This window comes from Pelodiscus sinensis, chromosome 7, assembly GCF_049634645.1.
Source record: "Pelodiscus sinensis isolate JC-2024 chromosome 7, ASM4963464v1, whole genome shotgun sequence".
NCBI lineage: Eukaryota > Metazoa > Chordata > Testudines > Trionychidae > Pelodiscus > Pelodiscus sinensis.
In genome coordinates this window covers 38,485,224-38,511,859 of record NC_134717.1, presented here as the reverse complement: position 1 = coordinate 38,511,859, position 26,636 = coordinate 38,485,224, and the positions used below count along the sequence as shown (strand labels likewise).

Genomic DNA, 26,636 nt, shown 5'->3' with positions numbered 1-26,636 from the left:
GTGTCTGACTCCTTGACTGAAATTGCTTCACAGCTGCAGTCTGCGCATGAGCCTGAGTCAGTAGCTAATGAGAATCTTCTATCTGCCAAGGTCAAAGCTGTCTTTCCTAGCTGAAAAATATAGCCAGACTATAACCCTTCTCATATCTCGGCAACAATGGCTTTGTGCCTGTGTTACAGAGCAGTACTGGATTATTGAAATGGCTTTCATAATGGGCTATCCATTGCTGATAGGGATGGCAGCAGCAACAAGATCAACTGTTGTCAGATGAGTTTTCTTACTCACTGCTTTCCTCCCTCCTCTGAGAAGTGGATACAGTTTCAGGTCACAGCTTTGACATTTAAATCTGTAAATGGGCTGAGTCAGAAGTACCTTGCTGTGTTTCTGGCAGCCTCTGGATCAGCACAGACTTCCACTGTCAGAAGATAAGGTTTTTGATCTCAAAAGCTTGCATGATTCACATCACTGCATCTGGAATACTCTGAGAGGCTCTCAGTCTCTTTCTAAGGGGCCTCCCAGGTGCTTTTGAAATGGCCCTGTAAGATGTTCCCGAAAGGTGGTTTACCATTTTGTTTTTAACTTTAATGTGTATGTATTTTTGATAGGGTTTGATTTGCCAAACTTTCTAAACTAAGAAATAAATATATATAATTTTACTATCATCATTATGTTGCCTCATGGAAGGCTGACTAACTGCTGAATATCTGAGGTAGGACAGGGAAAACGTTTTCTGATTTGCAGCACTTACAAAAGCTATAGAATCCATACATTAGGGAAATCTAGTGCATCTTCTGTATGGATGTTACCTTAATGAAGGCACTTAAAAACCCTTCTGATGCATGGTGTTCCACCGTGGAGGGCTATGACAGGTGGGAGCAGTGCATGCCTGTTCTATTACTCAGTGTAGAATGTTTTACTGTTTTCTAAAGGTTACACTGCTTAATAGATTAATTGTTTACTGCTAATAGATTAGATTCAGCAGCGCCTGAGGTTTCAGTAGGTGGGACATGTTGACTTTAACCTCTAGGTTTTCCTATTTAAACATTGTTCCTTTATAGTCTGTTAAGCTTCTGGGATTTTAAATTAACAGTTGGGGATTGTATGCCCCCTATATTTGTGCAATATTTCCAATGGATATTGGAAGGAGTGGCCACGCTGGAGTAGATCTGCATTCTTCAATTTATAACTGATTATGCATTCTCTTCCACTGCTGCTTTTTGCACTGATTTTTTTTAAAATCACTCCTGACCACTCCTGAGCTCAGACATGACACCAACAGGTCTAGTTATCGACCTCCACGGCACTCCCTGAAGTAAAGAGATCCATCATCTTTGTTTAAAAAGGTATATGGCAAATGTAGGAGTTGAATCCCACAACAAGTGATGGGTTGGGCCGTGTCCACTCCACTATTATCGTATTTGAATTAACGTGTGTTCCCATGCAAATTCCTTCATTTTCTTTTTTTAAACTTAAGACCTGGACAGTCTTACTCCTCCTTTAAACAAAACAGAGCATATAATTGCAGCCCTCTGCCTCCATGTACAAATTTTCTATACCCTGCCCTGGTTTTGGAGTCTGTCACACTTTGTCTCTTAGCACATAGACATTCTAAAAACAATCAAACCTAGCATAACAGACAGAATCATTGTAGATTTCTTCTGACCTGCTTTATTGCCAAAAAGCTAGCCTGTCAATGATGACTGTGCTAACTCAATGCAAAGGTTAAAATATATCCCAGAGAAGCACTTTAGATGAGACGTAAATCATACTGAGGTGAAATGACTCATAAAGGAATGGAAAAAAGTAGCAAGGGAAAAGCTGGTACATTATCTCTGGCATAAACATAAGGGCTACGTCTACACTGGCCCCTAAAAACGGAAAAGCGATGCAAATCAGGTAAGTCAGAATAGGGAAATCCGCGGGGGATTTAAATATCCCCCCGCGGATTTAAATAAACATGTCCGCCGCTTTTTTTCCGGCTTGGGGAAAAGCCGGAAAAAAGCGTCTAGACTGGCCCGATCCTCCGGAATAAAGCCCTGAAGGTAGGCATAAGAGATCCTCCGGAAAAGGGCTTTATTCCGGAGGATCGGGCCTGTCTAGACGCTTTTTTCCGGCTTTTCCCCAAGCCGGAAAAAAAGCGGCGGACATGTTTATTTAAATCCGTGGGGGGTAATTTAAATCCCCCGCGGATTTCCCTATGCTGACTTACCTGATTTGCATCGCTTTTCCATTTTTAGGGGCCAGTGTAGACGTAGCCAAGGGTTATATTGTAACCTGGTAAGAGATGAATGGTAGCTTCTAGAAAATTTAACCCTGAGATTCACATCTGTTAGCCACAAAGCAGCGTGTCCTTCGATGATGATTCTTAATGGGGGGATGGAGGGGGGAGAGAAGGGGTTGAGGAAGAAAAATTGACTGGGACTTAGATACAAAGGGGATCCTGAGGGCCCTATAACTTGATACAGCAATTGTGTAAATGATAAAATGACATTGACTAGAGACACTTATTGCTATCTGAGTTTAACTTAATGTCTGCAACTCTATAAATGAGCACGTTGAGTATACTATTACTTTCTTAAGATGTATAATGAGAGAGGTTCTGCATTGGAGAAAGCTTTGATTTAAGAGGGTTCCTGCCTAGAACTCGCCCCCCCCCCTTTTTTTGGATATCTGAAACAAGCCTTTTAATATTCAGTCCTACTTTGTTTAGAAGGGTGAGAGCAACAGAGCTGAAAAATATGTACTTGAAAATCAGAGATAGTAAATTTAATAATCCCCACTAAAAGCTAATAACAAATACCATATTGTAGATATGCAAGACACTGGTATAGGGATTTAAAAGGTTCTGGAAAAGTACAAAAAATCCCTTTTTATAGTGTCTTCATATTCATCTTTTTCATTCTCATGCAGTCTTGGAAACCATTCTTTCTAGATGAAGACAGTTCATCCAGGTTTTCTTTATGCTCCGCACTGTGCCTATGCATTTGACTTCATCCAAATCTTTGCCCTCCCCCCTTCTTCTAGGGAAAAATATAACCATTCAAATGAAACAAGTTGTCCTGCCTGCCCTTAAGAATTGATCTCCCTTTTAAAACACGTCTATTTAAGGCTTTCAAATACTTATATAAATGTGTATTTAATTCTGCTTTTCAGTCAATCAGAAACGTAAGTGCTGGAAATAGCCTATTCACCTGAGATGTGCTACCCAGTATTGCAGATGTAAGAGATTAAGCTACTAAGCTCCAATCTTTTAAATATTTACTTTTGAACCTTACATATTAGGAAGCAAGGTTTTAAAATGCCAGTTCCCACTATGTGGTTAGCATTACAGTCCATATGTAATGAATAGTCATGTATGAGAACTGTTGGACACTAATCCCCACTCCGCCCTTGATGAACTTTTTACATAGTCATTAATTTTTTTATATTAAGCTATTAAAATATATAAAAAATCAAATTGTTTCCTGTCATCTAAAATATCAATGTAAATGGACAGTGCAAAAATGGGAATAGAGATGTGGGTATATTCTCATCCCACTTACTTTCTGATTTACATTTATTAACCTTTTTGCTCAAATATCTTAACTGAAATTACTTCCCCCCCTTTATTTCATTATTAAAAATGTATATTAAGTCTGGCTGAACAAAACTTCCCACTACAATAGAAATGCCTCATAATTTCATTTTAGGGAAAAATGCATTGGACTTAAAGAAATTATAAATACTCTGCAAACAATAGAGTGCTCCAGGTTTTAAATGTAGGATAGAGGTTAAACAGTCATTGCTCCTACAAAGTTTTTGTATATTTGCTCAGAGCCCATGTTCAGATCAATGCTACATTAACTCACAAATTTTAATAAGACAAGTATTGTACTTAGTTTAAAATAAACTTAACAGTGGCTGTGGGGTGGAGAACATGGTATTGTCTATTCCAATTTATGTAAAATCCCATCTTCTCTTAATACTGTACATTTGGAAGGAAGACCGGCTAGAGATGCAAGTAGTTTTATGCTTTTTTTTTTTTTTTTTTTTTTTTTTAAAGTCTAAATAGCCAGTGGTGGGGGGGGTGGGTTTTTTTTTTTATGTAAGTAAGTGGTTGTTAATATAAGAGGCAAGGCAATTATTGGGGCTGGCTAGAAACCAAGAATTCAGTTTGAAAAACTAAGGTTTCAACACTTGGGTTTTATTCCAATGGAGAACAAACACTAGGTATTTGAAAAAGAAGAGTTGTAACATGAAACAGTGAATGCTAAATTCCAATAAGGGACTTAAATTGCATCTTCCATAGCCTAACTTAGGTCCCTTGCTAGTGGCTATTCTGGGGAGGGGGTTTCTTTCTTTGGGTTTAGACCAGAAATTCATTTTCATTTTAACAGATGTTCCAGTGATAAAGCATTTTCTATGGAAAAATCATTGTGATTAAAAATTTGACCAGCTCTAATGAGAATGCAAATCCAAAATGGCATTGTGCATTGCTTATCAGTGGTCCCCAACGCGGTGCCCACGGGCGCTATGGCGCTGACCGGGGCATTTGTATGCCCTCCAAATACAATAGAATAATCCTCTCACCTATATCTCAGATATCAAAGTATTTGAAGGCTTCAATATCTGAGATATAGGTGAGAGGATTATTCTAGGAGGGGTGGGTGAGATTCTGTGGCCTGCACTGTGCAGGGGGTCAGACTAGATGATCATAATGGTCCCTTCTGACCTTAGAGTCTGAGTCAAATCATCTGGGCACCCCCCTCCACCCTCCCCTCACATGGCTCATGGGTGGTCCCTGTCCCAGGCGCATGACACATACGCGGTGTCTGCCCTGGGCGTAGGGCACGTGGGCAGCCCCTACCTCAGGCGCGTGGCACATATGCGGTGCCGGCGCGTGGGTGGCCCCTACCTCAGGTGTGCAGCACATGTGCAGTGCCGGCCCTGGGCGCGTGGCACGTGGGGGGCCCTGGGCGCGTGGCACGTGGGGGGCCCCACCCCCGGGTGCGTGGCGCATGTGTGGCCCTGTCACAGAAGCCTGGTGCGGTCGTGGCCCTGCCCCAGAGCGCCCGACAGCCCCAAAAGGTTGGGGACCACTGGCTTAGCTGCTTTTTCCCCTTGGGTTCATGAAAAATGCACTATGCTATTTTACTTTCATTATTTGAGATCATGGAAAGAGAAACTTATCAAATAACAATCCAGCCATCATTTATAGGTTGCCGCTCTAAAATTCAGGGTTCTCTGCTCTGGCAATGTCTGTGGTCTGGTATCACCACAGATGTTCCAGGATCAGTGTGTCCTGGAGCATTGCAGGAGGGTGGGTACCTGGGAGCCAGTTCGTGGCTGTTGGGTTGTGGGAGGAGGGGCTAGGAGCTAGTGTGTAGCTCAGCTGGGCTGTGGATAGGCAGGGTACCAGGAGCAGCATGTGGCTCAGCTGGGCTGTGGGGGAGCCAGGAAACCAGGTGTAGGACAGGGGGCCTGAAATGACCTCCCCTGGTTCAGAAAAATCCCTCATCCTGGACCAGGGAGGTCCAACGTGTATTACACAATTTTGAACTCTGTATATTAAACAGTGGTACCATATGGCCCTTAAAGCAGTTAATAATCCAGTGCTGGTGGGGTTCTTTTAGGCTTGCTTGTTTTAACTTGGTGTATAATGTTTAGTTATGGACATGCAGGCCAGAACATCTCAGAACAGGCATGTGCAGCTACACACACACTTATGTGTAAGTGCACATACTAGTTGAGTATTTGCACACACCCTATGGGCAGGTTTCTGCTTGTGAGGCTTGTAAAACTATGGACCCAGTAGTCATACCACCACACCTGACTCCAGTCTATTGGGAGCTAATATAGTCTGATGTGTGCCTGAGATGTAAAGTCCCCCTTCTGCCATGTAGCAGCAGCAGCCAGGGCTGGGTTCTATATCTAGGGGTTCCTCTCCATCCATCCATCACAGAACTGGCTCGAGTCCCCATCCAGTAACCTGGAAAATTTACATCATATCCCTGAGTGCCTCTTGGAGGCAAGTCTTCCTCACTCGCAAGCACAGAGTCTGAGTGTGGAAAAAACTCTTATTAAAAGGGGAGAGAAAAGCAAAGTGGCATTGATTTGGGAAAACACCAAAAACTGAGTTCATAGCCAAATGAATATCATAAATTGAGAGCTTGAGGAAAAGGACCTTGCCCAACCTACTTAAGTCCAGAAATGTAAATGCCCCCCTTCACATGCCCAACCCTTCTCTGCATCCCACTAGGGCATTCCAGAGATGATCTGCAAAGTTTACCTCCAATCCTAAGTACAGGCAAGGGGAGGGTAGGAGGCATCTCACCCACTCCACTGGTCACTTGCCAGCCGCCTGCTCACTGGTACCTTCTCATGCCTCTCTATTGCCACCCTGCTGGCCGCTCATTGCATTTTCCACTGATTAGTAGCAGATTTGGCTCTGAACCTGACCTAGCCCAAAGCACAGTCCAGCCACAAGAAATTCCAGCACCCACTGGAGTAAACTTACATATAAAAGAGACTCATTATGGAGCCTTTCTTTATTCTATCATTGAAACAGCGGGGAGAAACAGGTTGAACCAGTCTTATAGCTCACATCTGGAGAACATGCAGCCTGCTGACTCACCTCCCTCCCCAGCTTAATCTACAGGGCTCTGAAAGTTGAGCCACTGTCCATCCAAGTGTATTTATAGTGACAGGAGCTCTCCTTTAAATTGAGTTAAATGCAGTCTTTCTGCATCCCCCTAATAACTGCACGCATTGGTGGTCATATCTTACAATTCGTGCATTTAGTGTTAGTGCAGTTTGCGACCCCACAACAGCCAGATTGGTTACCTGGGCAAAACAGCTTCTAACGGTTGAATATCTGGCAGGTTTAACTGTATTTACATAACCAGACCCAGGATTTTCTTCCCATTCTAGCTGGCTATAATGGAAGCATTGATTCAGACCTTGCTCACACTTGTTTTGTAGGGTTTTTTCCCCTTCCAGCCATTGCTGTGGGATCTTCTACAGTCCTTCCACTTCTGGGTGTATACCACCTGCAGGGTAACATTACCTTCTTAAAGCTGAAAACAATGGCTTCCTAGTTTAATGTGTTATTAATGGGTGACTTTACAATATGGGGCTGTATATTTGCTAATTATAGCCTATATGCATAGGTTATTTTAGTCCACTCTAATAATTCTCCTAAAATGAAGCCAGGAAAGCACAAATTTCTGTGACTGTTGCTATGTTCCACCATAATTAAGATGCAGTGATGTTAAGTGCAGTGCAGGGCTTCTTGCCATTCTTCATTGCTTGAGAGTTCCTTTGATACTCTGGCAGCATTCTCAAGCAATGAAGATCAAGGTCAGTGAGATGAAAATTAAAATATCCACGTTACTATGCCTGTTGTCTTTAAAGGGAGTTAAGTGACAGAGCCATTTGCTTCACTATTTTTTTCAGGTGACAGTAATTAAACTTGGATATGTGAATGCAGCTTTCTGAAATGATTTTAAAATGCTAGGCTAGACTAATCCCTAGCATAACACTGATTTATAAACTCATTAATTTTTGTTCTTATTTGGGAAGGGTCTTATTCTGCACTGCATAAAATATGCAGAACACATGTTTTGTAATTTAGCAAATGCACATTCAGGGTTGGTTTGCTAATATAGATGGGAAAACAATAGCCCATTTTGCTCTTGAAAGGACTTCTGACAAGATAATCTAGACACTGTATTGCTTCTTATGCAAAGAAATATCAACTTTCATACTCTTTGTGTAGGCGAAACTCCCTTTGGCATCAATGGGAATCTTGCACATGCAGGTAATATGAGATTGAATTAGACAGACACCAAGATGTCCGCTAGATAGAATTGTCATAAAAATGCAGCACTTCTTGTAAATGTGTCTGAGTCAACATTTCCCTTTTCACATCAGCGGCATTGCCTAGTTTGCCTTTTGTTCTAAAAATATATACATCCCTACTGAAAGAATAAAAATAACAGAAGCTACAAATCAATAGAAATGTATGTTTGTATCAGAAGACACTTTTCCCTGAAAAATCTGCAATAAAATAGAAGTATCCTGAAATATAGTTATCATGATATCTGAATTGTCAGATTAAAGAATATGCACTAAGTCTATTATCTATCTATGCTATCCATAGCAATGTAATGAATTTACGTTCATTTACTTGGTGTAAAGAATCAAGTGTATTAGCTAAATGCTATGTACCTAAAATGAATAAATTAACTTTTACTGGATTATAAGTTTTTCAGAACAATTGGGCCAGGAATGACTCTGCAAATAAGTATGTAAATATCTAATGAAGAATGTGAATAAGTCACCTAAACTTTATTTAAAGAGGGAATTTTTTTTTTCCAGGAGTAAAAATTCTAGGTAAATTGATCTGTTTTCTCATTTGTTAAGCCCTTGCTCATTGGGTCAGTGAAGTTGAGCAACTAACATTACATTCCTGCCAAAGGATCAAATAGAGCTACATTACAAGCTAAAGGTCAAGCAGATCATTTAAAGTTGCTACCAGCTAATAATCTGAGCCTGGATATGAGGTAAGTAATGGAGAACATGAGCCCAACTGTTCTAACGTCCTACTCTCAGATGCCCTTACTATGTCTGAACAGAATGCCAACATGTCATTGCAAATTTTAAAGCTTCAGAGGATGGCTGAGTTACTCTGTAACTAGAAAAACTTTAAAAAACAATGAATAGATTTGCAGCACGTTAGAGACTAACAAAACATGTAGATAGTAAAAAGTGGGTTGTGCCCACGAATGCTCATGATACCATCAACATGTTTTATTAGTCTTTAAGATACTGCAAGACTTCATTGTTTAAGTTTTTATTGCAAATTTTAGTTAGTTGTGAAACAAGCTATTTTGAGAGCTATGAAGATCATTTAAAAAATTTACTACCCTTGAACAGAACATTAATAATAGAGTATATTTTCCACAAAGAGAAACTTGAAATTCAAGCACCTTGAAAAGAAGGACATTGTAATAAAAGTGAAATTGTCCTTCTCAAAGCAGAATATCTATTCACACAACATACATGCAAATCAGTCTTTAGAACACTCTAACTTTATGAAGTGCTATTGTAAACTTTACACCGTCTTGAAGTACAAGCTACAGTACACTTGATATAGAAATGACTCTATTAAGGACAGTTGTATAAATGAGAAATCTGCATATAGACTGCCAAATATGTTTGTACTTTAGTGCTTTTTAAACGTGATTTTATTTAAAAAAAAATCTCTAAATACATTTTGCATGCAGTTGGCCTGGATGATCAGTAGGTATTTCCCACCTCTATTCTTTTAACAGGATTGTGCCATATTACAAATTTCATTGCTTAAGGGTGATACTGTGGTATGATGATTTGGACAGGATTGTGCACAAGGTGGTGTGCCTCAGAATGACCCTGTGTCTGGTAGATCGCTGATCATTCTTTTGGATGGCAGAGCTTGCTCATCTCTTGGTGGTTAACCAAGCTGGGGAGAAGGGGCAGGACCATGTTGCAACTTGCTAACAACTCCAGAGGAGTTGTTAGGATTCAAGGAGCAGTCTCTATATTAAACAGACCAATGTTCTCAGTAGGCTGTGCAATTGTGTAACTGCTCAGGAGAGATTCAGATGTCACCCAGCTGATTACCAGGGTGTCCACAGCTAGGTTTTTGTTTTTACTGGTGGTGCACATCCCTCTGTGCACCAAGTATTCCACACATAGATGGGAAAAATTAGAGGGAACACTGAAAGAGATAACTATCGAAATGCGTCCAAGTGGGGAAGACTTAGTCATCTCCATATTCCTAGGACTGTAACTAGCCATGATATGGGGGAGGGAAAGGTAGGGGGTGTGTGGAGGGAGGAGGGAAGGGGGGAGTGCTGAATAAGTGCATTGCAGATGGTGAGAACGCTATTGCCGTTTGTATCTTACTATCTATTCAGTATCATTATTTTTGAGCCATATGCCATTTATAAACAATACGTAAGGATGAAACAGTGATCCAAACCCTCACGTGATGTGTTTGTGCATTTACTCACGATGTAGTGCAGGCACGGTATAGGGTGGGTTTCCAGGGAGTTCTGTTCTAGGACTAAGCATATTAAATCCTTTTAGGAGAGGGTGCAAAACAGACTGGAAGACTATACTCAAAGTAATTATCAGTGTGGTCTCTAACAAACCGGGGCTATTTAACAATTGGTTTGCAAGTACATGGCAGATAATGGGGTTATAAGGAACACTCGGTATGGATCCAACAAGGACAAACCAACTTACTGTCCTCCTTTGACAGGGTCACTGACCTACTGGATGGAGTGGGGGGAGGAAGTAGTAGATCTGATGTACCTTAATTTAGTAAGGCTCTTGACAATCCTGCATGACACTCACATAAGCAAACCAGGGACATGTTCTCTAGATGAAATTACTATAAGGTGAGTGCATAACTGGTTGGAAGACTACTCAAGGAGTAGCTATCAACAGTTTGCTGTCCTGGGTCCAGTACTAGTTGATTTTTTTCATCAATGACTTGGATAATGGAGTGAAAAGTAACCTAAAATTTGCAGATGACACACAGCTGGAAGGGGTTGCAGTATGTTGGAGGACAGATTTAAAATTCAAAATAATTGGTCTGAAATCACAGGGTATGTCTACACTACAATGTTAGTTCGAAACAGCTGGCTAAGTAGCTATACTGCTGAGAGTGATTTGGGGGTTATAGTGGAACACAAACTGAATGAGTCATAAGTATGATAATTCTTGCAGAAAAGGCTAGTATGATTTTTGGGGTGTTTCAGTAGGAGTGCTCTCTGTAAGACACAACTGGTAACTGTTCCTTCTGCTTGGAACCAGTGAGGCCTCAGCTGGAGCAGTGTGTTCAGTTCCAGAAAGGTGTCATCAGGTATGGTAAAGGGGATCATGAAGAACTATCCTGAGTAGGTCTCTTTACTGAAAGCAGGAAAAAAATGATGGGCTTAAGCTTAAAACTATTAAGAAATCCTTTGCTTCTGTTCGTATACCTAAGCACTGGAAGGGTATGTCTACACTACCCTCCTAATTCGAACTAGGAGGGTAATGTAGGCATACTGCACTTGCAAATGAAGCCCGGGATTTGAATTTCCCAGGCTTCATTTGCATAAACTGGGCGCCGCCATTTTTAAATCCCGGCTTGTTCGAACCCCGTGTCGTGCGGCTACACGTGGCACGGAGTAGCTAGTTAGGATTAGGCTTCCTAATCCGAACTAGCTGTACTCCTCGTGGAATGAGGAGTACAGCTAGTTCGGATTAGGAAGCCTAATCTGAACTAGCTATACGCAGCACGGGGTTCGAACTAGCCGGGATTTAAAAATGGCGGCGCCCATTTTATGCAAATGAAGCCCGGGAAATTCAAATCCCGGGCTTCATTTGCAAGTGCGGTATGACTACATTACCCTCCTAGTTCGAACTAGCGGGGTAGTGTAGACATACCCGAATTGGTTTGCAAGGGAGGCTATGGAATCTGGCTCATTGGAGGGGTTTGAGAAAAGGTTAGACACATGCCTGCCAGGGATGGTCTAGATCAGCGTTTCTCAAACTATGGTACCAGTCCATGGGGGGGGGGCAATAATGGGCCTCAGCGTGGCTGCTGGGGTGTTCCCCATGCCCTGGGCCAGGCTGGGCTGCGGGTGCAGCTGGATGTTCCGGGCTCCCAGCAGAGGCATAGCGAGGGAGGGAGGCACCATGCTAGGGGGGGCGCCAGGCTGGGCTGGGGGGGAAGGTTCAGGGTGCTGGACTCACCTGGGCTGCAGGAGGAGGGAGGTGCTGGGAACCTGATGCTGGCCTCAAGGAGAGGGAGGGAGGGAGGGACAGGGAATCAGTGCTGGGCTCAGCATGTCTGCACAGTTTGGAGCAGGTGGAGGAAAATGGAACTCAGCTGGGCTGAAAGAGTGAAGAGGTGTAGGGTGCTGTGCTGTGGGAGTGGGGAGGTGTGGGATGCTGGGCTGGGAACAGAAGGGCAGCAGCTCAGCTGAGCTGTGAGGGGCTGCATGGAACTGGTGCTGCACTCCCTTGGATTGTGGGGGATGGTTTTGGGGGAGGTGCAGGGAACCAGCACGGGTGGGCAGCTCAATTGGGTTGCAGGGGAGGGAGGTGCAAAGAAGCCTAGAAATAAGTGCTGTGTAGACGCTCCCTATATCAAAATAAGATACGCAATTGACGTAGCTCAATTTGTGTAGCTTATTTTGAGTTAAGCCTATTTTGAGTTAAGCCCTGCAGTGTAGACACACTGCTGGAAAATGAATTGGAGAGGCCCTTGGTGGTTATCTTCAATGCTACTCCTTATCACATGTAGCAGTGTGTACAATACTGACTGTTGCCCTTCAATATTCATGAACAAGAATAATTTAATATGAAGAATGTCTTCTCATCAATAAATTAAATGTTAAATTAGAAAAATACTACATCAAAGATTGAAATGTGCACTTTCAAATTAGGATGTACTAAAATGAGCATTGCCCATGAAACCTGAATTCACACCATTTCTATGCATTATGATAGTCTTTAATTATAGGAATAACTGACTATTTGTGAAAACTTTGCTATTGGTACCCTGCCAAGCGTCACACAGGAACCCTGGGCTAGCTTCTGTGATAGAATCCAAATCTCCAGAGCAACATTCACCTGCCTTAATCAGACGACCATTCTTTCTCTTCCTCAGTCCATGGCCTTCACTTTTATTGCAGAAGAGGGAAGATTTTTAACAAGGTAGAGGTCCTATAGATAGGCCCTTCACAATACAGCCACAAGTTTTTTTTGTGTGTGAGTTTTCTTAGAAAATTTTAGATGTGCTATTTAAATGTCAATCTAGCCTTTGGGGCCCCTACTTAACGCTAATCTGGGATTCCACTGTTTTTCCTCATACCTAGTACCAAGCTTTGTCTTGTCCAACTTAATTCCTTGTGATGTCTCCCACACTCTCTGATGCTTTAGCCCTTCATGGGAGCTGTCTGGTTCCTCTTCTGACTATTTATAAAGGCCTAGGTGACTGTTATTGCCTGATCCTTTTAGTTCCACCCTGTCAGGCAGTAATTGGGGTAGTTACTCAAGTGAACTAAATGTGACTAGCCAGTGCTTTAAAGTCTTTCCCACCAATGATAGGAGGTTTCACCTTCTCATGCAGCTATAATACCTTATTTTCTTTTAGTGAGTTCTAGAGCAAACAAATAGCAGCAGCTGCACCTCAGCTCTTCACCTCATACAGAGCATTAACAGCTTGAAGTAAAAATACTTTTACCTAGGAAAAGTGTGTAATTGAGGGGTCAAGAGGCAGTTATGGATACCTGCTTGGATTATGAGACACGAGGTTTTGTGGTGAATAAATACAAAATCTGATCCTCCACTACTGGAAACCCACACATCAAAAACAATAATTTTGAAGACAAGGTTGCAGGCACTCATAAATGTGAGTATCAACTTCCAAGAACAATAGCCTGAAACGGCAACAATAAAACTAGCCACCTCTCTGTAAGCATTAAAATAAGAGTTAATGTTGCCCTTCTCACATGAAGCATCCACACCATCTCAGCTCTGCCCTATAGAGACAACTACCTTACAATAGTCTCCTCTTTGAATGTACAGGAGCAAAATATGCACCACAGCTCATTGCTTTTATCATTGGGACCCAAAGAAATTCATGGTCCATCTTGGTCATGTTCATATTCACAGTCTTCTAAAAACTGCAAATTCCATTATTTCTGATATTGAAATGTGAAAGGGGCCTGATCCAAAATAGGGTGTGAAGAGGTGGTTTCAAGGTTATTGTAAAGCAATTCTAGTAGTGTCACCCTTATTTCTGCGGTGCTACCTCTGAGCTGGGTGGCTGGAGAGTAGCGGCTGGTGGCTGGCCCACCTAGCTCTGAAGGCAGCACAGAAATAAGTGGCAATACTGTGACCTCACTGCTCCCAGGAGCTAGCGCCCTACACTGGTGGCACCTCTGGTGCAGCTGTAATGTTCCCAGCCCTGCCCAAAGGCCGATTCCCATCCCCCCCCATACAGCTGTCTGCATCTTCTGTTCCAAGGATGTGCCAGTCAGCCTGGTGCCCTTCCCATTGGGCAAGGCTGAGGGCTATACAGTTGTGCCAGAGGAATGGCTTCACCTTCTGCTCCTTCTGCCTGTGTGGCTCCCAGGAGAGCCCGCTGTTCTGCAGATACTGATGTATAGCCGCAGATATCTGCACAGATACAAACGTGAATCCCTAGATGCACAGCTCTAACTAAAGACCAGAGCTGGAATCACTTGACAGACTCCTGACTTAGTTTTGGAGTGATTCTGTATTTTGTGGGCCAGTTCACCACAAACTGCTTAGACACAAGCTTTACATTCACCTCACCTGTGGCCAACATCCAACAACCTTTTCATTTGCAGCATGGCAGCCATGATGGGCCTACTGAGGGGGTGGATGAACTCAGAATATTTGATAATATGAATAACCTTTAGAGACCATGCTGACCCACATAAAGTAATTCTAGCTTTGCATGCAGTGTTGGGGGATCTGTGTTGATCCCAGGATATATGGGAGACAGTCATATCTTAAACAAGCTTCTGTTGGAGACAGAGGAGCTTTCAAGCCATATGGAGCTCTTGCACTGAGCATCTGGGCAAAGTGCAAGTTGGAACAGACTGTTTAGCATAAGTAGGGACCACTCAAGATGGTTCTGTGTGTGTCTAGCTGAGTACAATCATGGGCTAAACACAGGCACTAGATTTATGGCTTATTAAACAATCTGTAATCCCCTTCTTGTCCTATGACTCAAAGGGCCATTTTGCCTCGAATAGTCCCATACAATATTTGGAATCAATAGTTAGTATACAAGGTGGAACAGATTATATTTTGCTGTGAAGCTCACTGTATTTCCCCAAGACTGAAAAGCTCGGTATGGCTTATTTCTTGCTTCAATAGAAGTTAATCCATTAAAAATTGTTACCTCCCCCACTTGTGTCTCTAACAACTCTACCAGGCAGCCCTTAGAAGAGACTGTAGTGTGCTGAGTCTTGGACACAGACATAGTTCCAAGAAACCATCCATTTTTTTAAGGAATACAGGATCTGTCGAAAAACGGTTTATTTTCGACAAATCCGCATCTAGACTACTGTTTTTCGAAAGCTCTGTTTCGGAAAAAAGCGGCGACCATGTTTATGCTAATGAGGCACAGGATATTTAAATCCCTGCTTCATTAGCAATTTCAATGTGCCTAATCTACATCTTTGTCAACAGAGAGGTGTATTCTAGGCACACCCTAATTTACCAGTAGGCTAGCATTTAAACAGCAACAATAAAACCAGCTAATTCTCAGTAAGTAATAGAGTTAATGTTGCAGTTCTTGCACGCGGTACCATACTATCTCAACTCTGCTCCATAGAGGGACTCGCCTACACTAGTGCTTTTGGTATATTAAGCATCTAAACCTGCACCACAGCTCTCTGGTTTTATAATTTTTCATGTTGACCTGTCTACAGTACTAAATGTGGTCCCTTTTTCATCACACAATCTTTTGTTTCTTTTCACGCAAGTGCTCATATTAAATGACCTAGGCATACAGGATTATCCCCTGCCTTCTTCCCAGTCCCTGATGTTCAGGTACAGCAGAAGGAATTGAAACCACAAAAAAATCCTCTAATTAGGTCTGGTGGGGCAGTTACTCAGCAGGCCCAGAACTGGCCTCTTTGCAGTCCCTACTGGAGGGTTGTATTAGGTGTTGGCCAAGAAAGGAGTGTGACACTGGAGCATTGTGCTGCAGCTATTCCCATCTGACTTGAATGTTAAAGTCGGATGATCTAACCTGGGTCAGGGCCAGAGTGGAGGACCCAGCAGCTGTAACTTCAGCCCCCTGAAAGCTGAGTTTACTCTAACTTCCACAGTGAACTAGTCCCAGGGTGAGGGAGCCTAAAAAATGGCTGCCTTTCCAACCCCAGGGCATTAATAAGCCAAGCCTAGCTCAGTCCTAGCCTACAGGTGTAATGAGTACAACAAGATCCAAAGCATGGCGAGTCAATTCTGCTGACTTCAATGTAATTGATTCTAATTGCACAGTGCAAAGGAGAAACTGCAATATAAGGCCCTCTGGGATCAATGAACGCAACTCAGACTGATGTATGGTAATCTGAGACATTAACTGAATCTGAGAACCCAGTGACAGTATGGTGTATTGAAAGGGCATTGTATGTTGTGGTGTTGACGAAAACGTTCTTGGACAAACAGGTCTTGGCTTCATGTTCCAGGTCTTGGATACAATGAAACTTAAACTGTTGACAGCTGCCTTTAAAATGGGTACTTTGCACAATTACTTACACACAACTAAGTAAAAAAATTACTAGTTTGCTTGTACCCTAAGACTGTTTTTTCTGTTTACTAAAAATGCATTCTCCTTTTAACTGTTATAAATGTGTAGATAATATTTTCAGCCAACATTGCTTTATTTCTAGGAAGTGTGAGACTTCATTTTTCATTAATGAAACTATTCTTTGTACTAAGGTCTTTAATGGTTCTGCCAGAAAACATGGTTCTGCCTTTTGACTTATTTTGAAATAAGACTTTTTAGGACCGGATTCAGTAATACAATCCATTTGTCTTAAGTACTGCAAAAGTCCATGCCAAGTCCCAAAAATCAATAGTTTTGTGCGAGAGAGGAGTTATGTAGTAACATGTTTCTTAGAAACTCAGAATCATTTAATTAATCCAGTTCCTAAACAATTATAGATTTCTTATTTTAAAGGGACTTGTTCAAGTAGTTAAGGCTCCATGTTTAGACTTTGTAGGAAGGAAGAGGGAGATGTATACAAAATATAACTAGCTTCATGACTCTTTTTTTAACAAATGCAGTATAAAGCAAAAGGTCTTTGGGTTGCCCTGCTCTGCCCACCCAGCCTGCTCTTCCCAGTGGGGGGCAGCTTTTGGGAGGGAGTTGGCCCTGTTCCAGACACTCCCTGCTCCTAACAGGGGGTGTGGTCATGACCTGCTGGGAGCATGAGACAGAGCAGGGCTAGTCTCAGGGCCCACTGAGAGGGCAAGGCCCCACACCCAGATCCTCCTTCCCACTGAGAGCACTGGCGGGGGAGCAAGGCAAATCCCCACTCTCTCTCCCCAGCAGGAGTGCCTGGTGGGCAAGCCCTGAGTGCTGGTTAAGGCTTCTGGCCAGTGTAGCTATCCCTCCCTTCCCCCATGTCCATGGCGTGGGGGAGAGATGGCCCCATTGTTGCCTGCCCGCTGAAGTCAGAGCCCACACACTTGTCTCATGTTGGCTCTGCCACTGCTGTGCATAGTCCCTGTGCACACAGGTTATGCATCCTGATAAGACTTTTGGTGTTCTGGGGGGGAAGGTGGGAAAGAGGAGGAAACTATAATCTAACCTGGTTCGATTTATTTTTCACGGAGCGAAGCAGGGTTTTGACATGAGCTCCTCGTTGAACTTTCAGTTCCTTCTGTCTGGTTTGAATGTAGATTCTGTCTGATACCTGATGGGAAGAGGAAAGAGGGGTGAAGGAGAAGTAAGCACTTAAGGATGTGTTTTAATATGCCATTATTGCTGCACACTTACAAATAAAGTGAATGTCATTTGTGCCCGATTCAACAAAATATCTAAGCACGGGCTTGTGTTTTGTGAAATAGGGATCTTTCGTGTATATTGGTTTGGGTGGCTTGTCTGTGCCCATTTATCTTCTACAGACAAGAGCCTTTGTATAGGAGGGAAGAGTGATTACTGTGCTTGCAAATTTCAGTTCTTATATGGAGCTAGAGACTGGCTGCAATAAGTGCATTTCATCCTGTAAAAAGTGAGTTGCAGCTGGCACTAGCAGATCAGAGAGTATGTCTACATGCATTCCTCTTTAGAGAGAGGAATCCAAATGCAGCTGAGCAAAATGGCAAATGAAGCGTGGATTTGAATTTACTGTGCTTAATTTGCATAATCGCATCCAAGCGCTATTTTGAAATACCCGATTTAAAAAAAAGAAACGCTGTCTAGATAGTTATTTTGAAAGAGAAGCCTTATAAAATGAGGTTTAAGGGTAATTTTGAAAGAAGGCTTTTCTTTCAAATAACTATCTAGACAGCGTTTCTTTTTTTGAAATAGGGTATTTTGAAATAGCGCTTGGATGCGATTATGCGAATCAAGCACAGGAAATTCAAATCCATGCTTCATTTGCAATTTTGCTCAGCTGCATTTGCATTCCTTTCTCGGAAGAGGAATGCAGTGTAGACATACCCAGACTCTCTTGTGTAAGATAAGGAAAGGCTACAGTGCTTCCTTTATGGAAAAAAAAAAGAGATGTGTCTTACTTTAAATCCTTCAATGCATTCTCAGGTGCAACTGTCCAAGGGGTGCTGGAGCAGTTTTTATAGTTGTGGTATCTCAGTACCACACTGAATCAATGTGTAAACCCCATGTATAATGGAAACCACAACAAACCAGAGGTGTAGCAGCATCCCCCACTCTCCCCAAGCCAGCACCAATGCAGCTATTGTATGGTCAGTAAGATATTTATAGGTGGTGCCACTTAATGGCAGAATGATATAATACAGTTTAGGCTGTAACTGTATTAAGTTTTACATTTCTATCTCTTATGAACTGTACATGATCATGCTGTCTTAAGTTCAGCACATTTTAGACTAGTCTAAGAATCTCTGAATTGTACTTTTAAAAAAAAATTGAGATCAAAACATGTAACAACTTGGTCATCTGTCTTAGTTGCAACGTCCATTTCTGGTTGGATTGAAATCTATGGGCTGTCGTTGTCTTGTTTGCATCAGCCATCTGTAGCACTTGCTCTTTCTGGGGAGCAAATGAAAGATGTCAGCAATTTGCACTGAACTTGATAACTGTCAGTTTTGATCATACATGATTCGAGGAATGAATTTTTTTCCCTAGTGGCTGCACTTGTCGATCTTTCTCCGTGCAGATTGGTATTAACAGTCCTCAGTCAGATTGTAAATCCAGTGTCTCCATTTGCTTGTGGTTAATATGCCCTGCTAAACCTAGGATCAAACAATATTTTATTTGCAGTCACAAATTCTGCTGTAGTCTGTCTATCACTAGTTGTTCAGGAATAACAAAATGACCAAAAGTGCCCTTCTGTTTCAATACAATGTTGTAACCTTAATGGCCACTTACATTTTATGTGGGGGTTTCTAACATTAGATGAATTTGTTTTTTGTTTATACTACAAATACCTGTCTCAGCAAAGGCAGGAGTCCTTAAGCCCCTTTTAAGCCCTCAAAACAAGGGTAAAACTCTTTTCCCTTTGATCTGTCTGTATGAAGTGAAGAGCTGAGTGCTGGCTGGTGGCATTTATTTGCTCTCAAGCTTTGTAAATAAAAATAACTTTTGTGTGAAATCCCATCACGGAGGTGTAATAGGTTGAGCGAGGTAAAGTTCAAGTCCTCATTAGTTATATTTATTTCACCAGGTTGGTAACTGGGTAGTTACTTGTCAGCCAGAAAGGATGGGACTAAAAGGTTCAGGGAATAACACAACAGACCTCTAAACTTGTATAAATCATTCAGTCAGAGGAGAGAAACCACAGCCAGACAGGTGTCCATGGAAAGAAGCACTAAAGCACCCTGTGGTGGGGTGGTGATGAGGGCTGGAATTCCAGTGCAGGCTCCATTGGGGGACTGATCCAGGCAATCTGGGGGCTGCATTTATCTCCTGGGCCTGAGGTTCCCCACCCCTACTCTAAAGATTGCTGGAAGCCTCAGGAAGAGTTAGGTTGAACAGAAAAGTGATTTGATACTGGAGTTGGGGAGGAAAAGCAGGTCTGAGCATATCCCAAAAGGACAAGTTGATATTTAAATAGCACAATATATGTTTTTATTTCTGTTTAAGGAAACTCAAAAACAAAAAATGTGAGTTATTCCATCAATGAAATAAATCATAAAAATAGTGCAATGAAAAAATTCCTTAATTTGGTATTAAATACTCTAGTGAAGAAATGCTAGAATGAACACTGATTATTCAACCTCAATTTGGCCCCATTGTCAGACCAGACAGCTGTAAGAGGCAGAAGTTGGGCATATCAGCTGTAGAAGGGTGAAGGCATATTTCTGAGCTGAAAAGCTGATAATTACTCATCCACCTTCGGTTAAGGGATTCCTTAACCCCCATCTGGAGAGGGAGGGGAGACAAGTGTAGCAAGGAGCAAATGCTTCTCCTGGTTGGAAGGCTCCTCTCCTCCGTAGGGGAAGAAATGATGCTAACTGCTGCTTCTGGAAGACAGCATTTCAAGGTGACATCCTGGAGAGGGGGCCAGGAAAGAAATTGCCTTTTTTAGTGTTGTGAGTTTATTTTGGTAGCCTAAAGAACACAATTCCAGATTGTCATGAAGTCCACTTTGTAAATATCCACACACAAAAAATCAAAGTGAGGAATAAAATCCCCTTGATAGCAGGAATGACTTACTCCACATACAGCCCTTCCAAGGGAGAGATGTAGAGGCCAATAAAGGGGAAGAGGTACCCTGACAGTATGTGTGATGATAGTATGTTTGTTTTTAAACAGGAGCCCTGCCTCATTCAGTGCCCCACAGAGATCTCTTTGGGGGCTGAATCGGTGCTGTGTGTTGAAGGACTCAGTAGGATCTCTACCTTGTTGCAGAAGCTGGAAGTTTTGTAAGAGTGAGGTAAATTGTAGGAAGCGGAAGGTTGGCCGTATGGTTATGAAGCTTGATGTCATTCTAGAAACATGCTACATCTACACTGGCAGCTTCTTGCGCAAGAAGTTTTTTGTGGAAGAGTTCTTGCGCAAAAAGTCCTCTGCAAGAGTGCGTCTATACTGGCATGTGCTTTTGTGCAAGAGCGTCTATGGCAGTGTGGACGCTCTCTTGCGCAAGAAAGCTCTGATGGCCATTTTAGCCATAAGGGTTTCTTGCGCAAGAAATTTATGTTGCCTGTCTACCCTGCCCTCTTGCACAAGAGGGCTCATTCCTCGTGGGGAGAGGAATAACTCTTCTGAAAGAAGCCCTGTTTTCCAACGCTAGACTGTAAATTTACTTGCTCAAGAACGCGTGTGCAGTGTAGACACCCGTCAAGTTTTTGCACAAGAACAGCTGTTCTTACACAAGAAGCCGCCAGTGTAGACATAACCTTAGAGTCTATCCCCTACCTCTGTCACAAAAACTTCTTGCGAGATGCTGGGCAAGACACTTGTACCACAGTTTTCACAGGTAGTTGGTTCTGTCTGTAACAAAAGAGTATCCTAATGCATAGACACAATGGTGCCAAATTAAGGTTTTATGGGCAACAACCATTCTAGTAGAATGCTTAAATCCTTTTTAAGCCTTAATTTTGTATGTGCTAATGTTTTAATCAATTAGTGTATTGATGAGCAACTCTGATTAAATTAATTTCTGCATGAATATTAAATTACTGCTTAGTTTATAAACAGCAACGGTCAGTCCACATTCTGATAGGGAATAGCACTAAAGATAACCTCTCAGCCGTGGCAATATTAACCAAGGGCCTCACTAATTGACTTTCTAGGGCTCTGACCTGGCAAACTTTTATGTATGCTGTCAATTAACTTTATGCACCTGAACCCTCCAGGTACCCTTGGTGGAGTGAGGAGAAAGTGCATTGCTTTTTTTGCTGCGTTTCTCACTCTGGCTGGGGAGTGTAGGGGGCAGACTAACCTGAACCTACCCTCTTCCCCAGTTATGCCCATTGGAGTTTCAGTGACTAGGGAAAGGTGTTTCTCACCTGGCCCAACCTGCTGTGTTGAGAAGGTAGGGGTAGTCCTCTCTCCTTGGGGCAGCCTGCAGACTGAGCTCCTCATTCCCAGCCATAATTACCATTTTATTTTCCAAAAAATAAAAATTGAATTAAGGACCTGATCAATGCTGGATAAACCTTCTAGTATTAATACACCACAGAATATTAGCCCCCCCCCTTTTTTTGCAAGTGTATTACAATGACTTTAATGCAAATTGTAATCCATTCTAACCCCACATTCCTTTTCAGCAGTATCACCATCTACTCATTACCTCCCATTTTATAGCTGTGCATTTGATTTTTTTTATCCTAAGTGTAGTATTTGCACGTATCTTTGAATGTCATCTTATTGATTTCAGATCAATTCTACAATTTATCTGTGTTTTGAATTCTAATCCTGCTCTCCAACATGCTACGAATACCTGTCAACTTGGTGTCATCCTCTTGTTATTCTCATTAATGAAACTATTAAACAGGACAGATCCTGTTTGGAACCTGCTAGATATGTTCTCCCAGTTTAACAGCAAACCATTGATAATTGCTAGACCACAATTCCTTAGTTGCTTTATAAGATAAAGTATGAATGAAGTTATTCACATGCATTCAGGAAATACATTCAGGAGGGAGGATCAAGTTTAGTAAGGAAAATGCAAAGTTAGAAGTTCTTTCGACTATTTAAATGATGTTTTTAGCCAAAGAAATGATTGGCCTATCAAACTAATATTCTGGTTGAGGGGACCGACAAAATGTAAGATAGTGGTTGCCAACTAGACATCAAGCCATTGATCACTGCTTTTTAGAAAAAATATGGTTAAACTGGAGAAAGTCCAGAGAAAATAATTACACATCTAGAAAATATAATCTGAGGGAAGATTTTGGATCCATTTGATAGTTTAACAGCCCTACTTCCCTTCCCCTAACCCATTAGTTTATTGAGAAGTTAGTATAGTTGTTGTGGCCTGAGTCTTTAAATCCATTCTTATGGGTGTGCCTTCATGCTACCGGTGATCAATATGTGTGTGCTAGTTTAAACGAGCATTCCCAATCCAAAAGTGAATTGCTTCATATGCATTCCCATTGCTGTATTTATTCAATTCAGAGATTTCACAGCTAAAACAGTTCACTGTTTGAGAGTCTCCAACTCAGAGGCTCAAACACCCTGATTATTATAGTAGTTATTGAAAGTCAACCTGTCCACACAATTACTAAAGTAGAGGTTTTTTGTTTTCTGTTTTCTTAGAAACCCCTATTGGAACTGTTGGCTGACTTCTTAAGTGACAATTGTATCTGTAATATTTCAGGAGGTATGAAGAATAGCTTTGACAAATTAGCATATACCACACTAATTGTGCTAGGTGCTTGGGAAATAATTAATAATGAATTTGATAAACCTAGTCTCTCTGCCTATGCAATATCAGTAATTAAATCATAATGTGGCAACATTGTTTACATTTGACAATATTTAAGTTTTAACTACATGAATATTTTAAAAAATGATCTCTTGCATAGTTAAAACTAGTCACAGAAGCAATGTGGTATTTCAGTCTGTAAAGTGCCACTGATTATTCAATGGAGGAAGTACAAACAAGCTGTGGATGTGACCAAAAGAAATGGTTTATAAATTCAAACAATAGGAGACTTCTTGTGAAATTAATAAAAAGTCAATAAATAGAGAACTGAAAGTACAGTAACTGTTTTAAAAATTATAATAATTATAATAATTATTCCAAAAAACATAAAACCAAAACACTGGGTGCGCAAGACTGAGCAACATTTTACATTTTCTATTAAACATCATAGACTACCTAAAACCTACTGAGGAGGATAGGTCAGTGTGAATGCCAATAACTTCATCTGCTTTATCTGGGACAGTCCTGACCCTTCCTCACTGTCTCAAGTGAATTTGATTGGCTAATGCATTGATGCAAAGACTTGACACAATTAAACTTGGAAACAGAGGCAGCTGTTTCTTGCTCAATGAAACATGACATTGAAGGCTGTTGTCCACATGTGAGAATCCAATTAGCAATTTGATTTATGCCGATGGTATTAAAATAAATCCTGCTATTCATGATCTAGACTAGCACAGCATGGTCTTCATTCTTGTAAATTAAAGGATAATTTATCACCGATCATTAAAATTCAGACCTGGACTAACACATGATGTTTTAAATTCCATTTTGATACATCCCAGATTTATAAGTTGTTTCTCCCCTCTTCCCCCCATTATATTGTTAGACTCATAGGCTTGGAAGAGACCTCAGGAAGTTGAGTCCAATCCCCTGCTTAAAGCAGGATCAATCCCAACTAAATCATCTCAGCCAGGGCTTTGTCAATCTGGGACTTAAAAACCTCTAGGGATGGAGATTTCACCATATCCCTAGGTAACCCATTGTAGTGCTTCACCCCCACCTAGTAAAATAGTTTTTTCCAAATATCCAGTCTAGTCTTTTTCCACTGCAACTTTAGACCATTGCTTCTCATTCTGCCATCTGTCACTGAGAACAGTCTCTCTCCATTCTCTTTAGAAACACTTGTCAGGTAGCTAGACTGCTATCAAATCCCCCCTCTCCCCACTCTTCTCTAATTGTAGACTACAAAAGCCCAAATCCCTCAGCCTTTCCTCGTAAGTCATGTGCTCCAGCCCCCTAATCATTTTTGTTGCCCTCCGCTGGACCCTCTCCAATGTGTCCACATCTTTTCTGTAACGGGGGAGGCCCATAAGTGGATGCAATACTTCAGACGTAGCCTCAACAGTGTGGAGTTAAGGGGAAATCACTTCTCTAGATTTATTGGCACCTTAATATGCCATTTACCTTTTTGGCTACAAGGGCGCACCATTGATTTATATGTAGCTTGTGATCCACTTTGACTCCCAGATTACTTTCTGCAGTACTGCTCCCAAGGTAATCATTTCCTATTTTGTATGTGTCGGTTGTTCCTTCCTAAGCGGAGTACTTTGGATTTGTCCTTTATTAGTTCTCTCTCCACGATCCTGAGGTCAGCCAGGAGCTGTTTTATCCTCAGTATAATCCAGAGCAACCTCAGGGCTGTTGCGTCTTGCATTTGGCTACAATAGCACACGTGTAACTGTTTAAGAAGAGATTAGCCACAGCATATCATTGCTCTGGCTGTTCCCCTGACAGATCTCCTTTGTCTGGACCAGGGTTCTGGGGAGATAAAAAGCAAAGTGTGCTCTTTCTACTGTACTGGGGAAACTGCCAGGTACTATAGCTGGTTTAGTTAATTTTAAGGTTGATTTGCAAAGCAGACTGAATTGGGAGTTAGGGTCTGACTCCAAACCTGAAAACTATGGGAGAGGTGTGTGGTTTTTTTTGTTTTTTTTTTTTGTTTTTTTAAGTAGGGGGACTTTGCGTAATGGTTTAGGCAGAACTTTATTTCATGCCTCATTTACTTGGATGATTGGAACTTGAAAAAAGGAGTGGGAGGAGAGCTGTTAGTCTGTTTAAAGGACATTATTATGAGTGTGGCATTGTTGTCCTCACTTCTCAGCATAGTGCACCTTCCTGTTCCCCTCTTGCTGACTCTTCAGAGTGCTCATAACTCCTTCTGGCTAAGCCTATGCTTTAAATTGAGTGTCCAGAGTCAGCATTCAATACACCATATTATTCGGTAGAAAGGGAAGAGGAGGCCTGAACACTCAGATATGAGAGGGGGGGCACTTTCACTGAATATATGTCCACACTGCAGTTACACACCCATGGCTGGCCTGTGCAGACTGACTTGGATGCACAAGGCTCCAGCTGGGGGGGCTGTTTAATAGTGGTAAAGGTATTCAGGCTTGGGCCAAGGGGCCATGGCCCTCCCACTTTTCACCGTGGGCCGTGCCCGTTGGTTAACCAGCTGCTGGAGAAGGGGTAGGGGAGCCTAGACAGCTGTGAGGGAGCCATGGACCCCCTCATCTGCCTGTGGGTGGGAGGGAATGAGAGCAGTCACTAGCCTGTACCTCCCCCTCATATCCTAGGACCCTCCTTGCCAGGGTAGATGGAGAGTCTGGAGCTCTCCCCAGCTGTCTGCATGGTTCTTACCATGGCCCAACTGAGGATTTTTGGCCAGGCCCTGCCTCCCCCACCAAGGGTAAGAGCTGTGCAAGCAGCTGGAGGAGATCAAGGTGGTTGGGTAGGTGGAAGAACTGGGGTCCCTAGCCCGGCTCTGGCATCTGGCTTGGCAGGGCCTCTGGGTTATAGGTGGTGCCGGGGAGGAGAGGGTGTCCATGGAGGGATTGGTATACTTGTGGTGCTCCCCGTTTTTACAAAAAAATCTATTGCCCTCAACCTGGGCTCTGAGGGTATGTCTACACTACCCCGCTAGTTCAAACTAGTGGGGTAATGTAGGCATACCGCACTTGCAAATGAAGCCCGGGATTTGAATTTCCCGGGCTTCATTTGCATAAGCGGGGAGCCGCCATTTTTAAAACCCCGCTGGTTCGAACCCCGTGCAGCGCAGCTACACGGGGCTCGAACTAGGTAGTTTGGACTAGGCTTCCTAGGAATAGGAATAGGAATCCTAGTCCAAACTACCTAATTCGAGCCCCGTGTAGCCGCGCTGCACAGGGTTCGAACCAGCGGGGTTTTAAAAATGGCGGCTCCCTGCTTATGCAAATGAAGCCCGGGAAATTCAAATCCCGGGCTTCATTTGCAAGTGCAGTATGCCTACATTACCCTCCTAGTTTGAACTAGGAGGGTAGTGTAGACATACCCTGAGATACTATGAGGTGGGAAGGCCACACTGTGATTAAGCAGTCCCTGTAGCTAGAGCCTGAGTCACTTGCCAAAGGTCAGTTACATGTGGCTAATTATAGTGTAGCCATCCCCTCAGTGCCCTCTCAGGTTCAGTTTCAGCAGCCGGCAGAGGGTCGAAGCAGAGCATGTGTCCACATTGCAGTT

General features: G+C 42.3%; 1 protein-coding gene and 1 long non-coding RNA gene across 19 annotated transcripts in view; one reads left to right on the top strand and one right to left on the bottom strand.

Moving 5' to 3' along the window:
• B3GALT1 (beta-1,3-galactosyltransferase 1) overlaps positions 1–26,636 on the bottom strand; it is a 364,445-nt gene that overhangs the window by 46,314 nt on the left and 291,495 nt on the right. For 14 of the 18 annotated variants that reach the window (XM_075933545.1, XM_014579858.3, XM_075933537.1 and 11 more), the window contains one exon: positions 17,376–17,480. The exons of 2 other annotated variants lie outside the window; for them this stretch is intronic. The gene's annotated coding sequence lies outside the window, so the exon portion shown is untranslated. Of the gene's footprint in view, positions 1–10,034; positions 10,088–17,375; positions 17,481–21,717; positions 26,066–26,636 lie in introns of those variants that run through there. 2 more of the 18 variants (XM_075933536.1, XM_006135772.4) reach the window with 2 other exon arrangements.
• The window catches only part of LOC142830184 (uncharacterized), a 98,212-nt gene continuing 71,966 nt past the window's right edge, over positions 391–26,636 (top strand). Inside the window, exon 1 of the long non-coding RNA XR_012905199.1 lies at positions 391–556. This is a non-coding gene — a long non-coding RNA (uncharacterized LOC142830184). The remainder of the gene's footprint in view (positions 557–26,636) is intronic.